We start from the raw sequence: 4,917 nt of genomic DNA, 5'->3' as shown, positions 1-4,917 counted from the left end.
TTAAGATTTCTTTAAGGTTTCTAATTTATTTAGAAACGCGGTGAGATTGTGAGATATTTGCGCATGCTTGTTGTTTATTTTGTGTTTTGTTTTGTTTGCTTAGAAATGTGGCTATTTTACCTTGATGGTGTGCATCTCTACGTAAGTTCATGTCTCTTAGACAAGTGATTGCTCGTTTTTTATATCTTATGAACCTGATGAACAAGGCAACTTGCGGTTCGAAGTCAGTTGTAGTAGTCTTCACTCGAAGGAATTGGTGTCATCACTCGTGCGGTATCGTTTGCAAGACTTATGCTAACCTCAAGAATTGAAGATTATCTTCATGCAAAAGGAGTTGATGGAAGCAAATAAGACGATTAGAGCTTAAGGATTAAGACTTGAAAATTCTCGATCGTGAAGAAAAGACAAGTAAAGGTGTTAATGCCCTAAGAAGGAGTCAAATCACGCCAAGTGGATGCTTCTAGATTGATGATTAAGAGACTTTTGTTAAGATTGGAGTATGAAGAATTGGGACTTAAGGTTGGGTTATACAAGTGTGAAGGTGGTAAATGGGGGGATGGGGGGGGGGGTTTATATGGTAAATGTGGAAAAAAATTGACCCAGAAGATGTTAAAAAAATTAAAGGAATAAGGTTCAAGTTGGCCACAGAACGTAACATGAAAGTACAATTAGGCCACTGAACCAAAAAAAAAAAAGTGCAATTAGGTCACTGAACACTCCAAATGTATGCAATTTCACCTGATAGCAGGTTACCATCATTATCATCCAGTTACTTGCTTACGTGGACGGTGAGTTGACATTTTAAAATAATTTTTAATAATAAAATATTAAATAAAAAAATTTAAAAAAAAATTTAAAAATTAAAAGGGGATGGCCGCATGTTTGTGTTTTATTAATAATAATAAATTAAATAATTAAATTTGATTCATCCGCAGGTTTCCTATTAAGGTGGAAACGGTATTATTAAGGGGGGAAGGGGGTGGCCGCAGGTGTGTGTTTTATTATTTTTATTTTTTATTTTAATAATTTATTATTAAAATTTATTTTTAAATGCCAACTCACCGTCCATATAAACAAGTAACCTGATAAAATGGATGGTAACCTGCTATCAGGTAAAATTGCATACATTTGGAGTGTTCAGTAGGCTAATTGCACTTTTTTTATTCAGTTGCCTAATTGCACTTTCAAGTTATATTCAGTGGCCAATTTGAACTTTATTCCAAAAATAAAAGAAGAATTTAGATGCCCTTATGTAAAATTTAACATGGTATCAGACTATCAGAACCTTTAAGCTAATGATAAAATAAGACAGTGATTTGACCCATCTTATATATATACAATAAAGCCAAGAGATTTTGCCAATGAACTTCTCCCATTTTCCCCCCAAAACTATCTTACAAATATAAAAATATCAAGGCAAAAGGGTCAAAAAGGCTCATGTACTATCACTGATTGTTCAACCAGCACTATGAATTAAAATATGATCCATCTAGGTTATTATACTCTTAATTATTTTTCATCTAGCATTTTTAGCCTATTTCTAACAAGTAACTCATCTAATTTGATGACATTGAAAAATAAAATAATAAAAAATGATGACATGTTATTTATATGGATGTTTTGGATGATTTCTACCCTATTTTATTAAGGGTAAATCAACATTTTAGTCCCTCAAATGTTGCCAAACTGTCAATGTTGCCCTTTAACTCGGTATTCATCGATTTAGTCCCTGAAAATAATTGTTTTTGGTCAAATAACTCCATCCGGCCAATTTCTGGCGAAAGCTCCGATTTAACAGGGTTAAATATTTCATTTCCTCTCTTCAATATCATTTCCCCACTTTTGTTAAGATCATTAACCTCCGGAATGGAACTATGTTGTTGAACAATTTCTTGAACGGCGAGGAAAAGCTGTCGGTCGGCGGCGAAATCCATGGAGAAAGATCGGCGAATGGGCTGAATTTTTGCGAATTGTTCGTCTTTGTGTCTGATGTNGGGGGGGGGGGGGGGGGGGGGGGGGGTTTATATGGTAAATGTGGAAAAAAATTGACCCAGAAGATGTTAAAAAAATTAAAGGAATAAGGTTCAAGTTGGCCACAGAACGTAACATGAAAGTACAATTAGGCCACTGAACCAAAAAAAAAAAAGTGCAATTAGGTCACTGAACACTCCAAATGTATGCAATTTCACCTGATAGCAGGTTACCATCATTATCATCCAGTTACTTGCTTACGTGGACGGTGAGTTGACATTTTAAAATAATTTTTAATAATAAAATATTAAATAAAAAAATTTAAAAAAAAATTTAAAAATTAAAAGGGGATGGCCGCATGTTTGTGTTTTATTAATAATAATAAATTAAATAATTAAATTTGATTCATCCGCAGGTTTCCTATTAAGGTGGAAACGGTATTATTAAGGGGGGAAGGGGGTGGCCGCAGGTGTGTGTTTTATTATTTTTATTTTTTATTTTAATAATTTATTATTAAAATTTATTTTTAAATGCCAACTCACCGTCCATATAAACAAGTAACCTGATAAAATGGATGGTAACCTGCTATCAGGTAAAATTGCATACATTTGGAGTGTTCAGTAGGCTAATTGCACTTTTTTTATTCAGTTGCCTAATTGCACTTTCAAGTTATATTCAGTGGCCAATTTGAACTTTATTCCAAAAATAAAAGAAGAATTTAGATGCCCTTATGTAAAATTTAACATGGTATCAGACTATCAGAACCTTTAAGCTAATGATAAAATAAGACAGTGATTTGACCCATCTTATATATATACAATAAAGCCAAGAGATTTTGCCAATGAACTTCTCCCATTTTCCCCCCAAAACTATCTTACAAATATAAAAATATCAAGGCAAAAGGGTCAAAAAGGCTCATGTACTATCACTGATTGTTCAACCAGCACTATGAATTAAAATATGATCCATCTAGGTTATTATACTCTTAATTATTTTTCATCTAGCATTTTTAGCCTATTTCTAACAAGTAACTCATCTAATTTGATGACATTGAAAAATAAAATAATAAAAAATGATGACATGTTATTTATATGGATGTTTTGGATGATTTCTACCCTATTTTATTAAGGGTAAATCAACATTTTAGTCCCTCAAATGTTGCCAAACTGTCAATGTTGCCCTTTAACTCGGTATTCATCGATTTAGTCCCTGAAAATAATTGTTTTTGGTCAAATAACTCCATCCGGCCAATTTCTGGCGAAAGCTCCGATTTAACAGGGTTAAATATTTCATTTCCTCTCTTCAATATCATTTCCCCACTTTTGTTAAGATCATTAACCTCCGGAATGGAACTATGTTGTTGAACAATTTCTTGAACGGCGAGGAAAAGCTGTCGGTCGGCGGCGAAATCCATGGAGAAAGATCGGCGAATGGGCTGAATTTTTGCGAATTGTTCGTCTTTGTGTCTGATGTCAATGCACTCGTCGCCAAAGCTGGAAACATGTGCGAAGTTCTTAGGCTTTTTCCGGGAGATTTTTGGTCGTGGGAAGGGGGTGATTGAGAGGGTGGATGATAATTCGCCTGAGTGGATCACTAATGATTGATTGGTGTTATTATTGTGGCGATCATGAGTGCTTATCTCGATGACAACGTAGTCATCATCCTCGTCATTGTCGGTACTAGGATTAATGCTCACGATTGGATCTTGCGGGGTGGTGGTCGGAGCAATCATGAATGCGGCGGCGCAGCGGCGCGTGAGGAAATGCTGTTTCGGCAGAGTGGGCAGTTGGCATTGCTCTGAAGCTAAGTGTCAATGCAATCAATGTGGAAGACATGGCCGCAGTTCGGAATCATCCTCAGCTTCTCCGTTTCTTGAAATTCGATCAGGCAAACCGTGCATTCACACGATGTTGGCGGTGGCGGGGTTTTTCTTGTACTGAAAAACCGGGATGGACCGGATCGCGGCCTCGTCGAGCCCGCGGTTCTCGACGGACGGGGAGAAAACGGCGAAGGGCTCGTCCACGCGGCGCCGTCTGGAAAACGAAAACCGCCGGAGGAGGTCAATTCGGTGCCAGTTTAAGCAGCACTTGATGACGAAGACGTTGTAGCTGACCAGCAACAAGCCAGTGGTGAGAATTCCGATAATGGCCACGGCTATTATCGGGAAACCAGCGTGATGGGAGTGCAGAGGGCCGGTGAAAATCGAACTAGTGTTATACGAAGTGGGGAAATGATATTGAAGAGAGGAAATGACATATTTAACCCTGTTAAATCGGAGCCTTCGCCGGAAATTGGCCGGATGGAGTTATTTGACCAAAAACAGTTATTTTCAGGGACTAAATCGATGAATACCGAGTTAAAGGGCAACATTGACAGTTTGGCAACATTTGAGGGACTAAAACGTTGATTTACCCGTTTATTAATGAAAAAAAAAAGTGATTTATTGCAATGAAATAGGGTAGAATTCAAAGTTGTTATATAAAGTTTGAATTACAGTGTATTGCACTACTGTGTATGTATAGGAGGGTATTTTGTGTCGTTCGGCAATAGAAGTTTATGAAAATCGATATATGAAAATTAAATTATTTTATAATAACTTAAGATATTGTATTGGGTAAATTTATTTTTTTTTTAAATAAAATTTAATTTTCATATATCGATTTTCCTAGAATCTCATTATCGAACGACACCGAATACCTCGCTATACATACACAGTACGCTGTAGTTGAAACTTTATATAGCAACTTTGATTTATGCCCTATTTCATTGCGAGAAATCATCCAAAAATACAATATAATATCTTAAGTTATTCAATTATCCAAAAATCCAAAATATTAATTTATTTTTAAAATAAAATAAAATTTACCTGATACAATATTTTAAGTTATTATAAAATAATTTAATTTTCATATATTGATTTCCATGAAATTTCATTGTCGAACAACA

At 35.5% G+C, this 4,917-nt stretch overlaps 1 pseudogene; it reads right to left on the bottom strand.

The window, feature by feature from the left end:
- Positions 1-3,106: 3,106 nt before the first annotated feature.
- LOC116023399 lies at positions 3,107-4,341 on the bottom strand (annotated as a pseudogene).
- Positions 4,342-4,917: the final 576 nt, after the last annotated feature.

Source organism: Ipomoea triloba, chromosome 6 (genome assembly GCF_003576645.1).
Source record: "Ipomoea triloba cultivar NCNSP0323 chromosome 6, ASM357664v1".
Classification (NCBI taxonomy): domain Eukaryota; kingdom Viridiplantae; phylum Streptophyta; class Magnoliopsida; order Solanales; family Convolvulaceae; genus Ipomoea; species Ipomoea triloba.
This window is presented reverse-complemented; position numbering and strand designations above follow the sequence as displayed.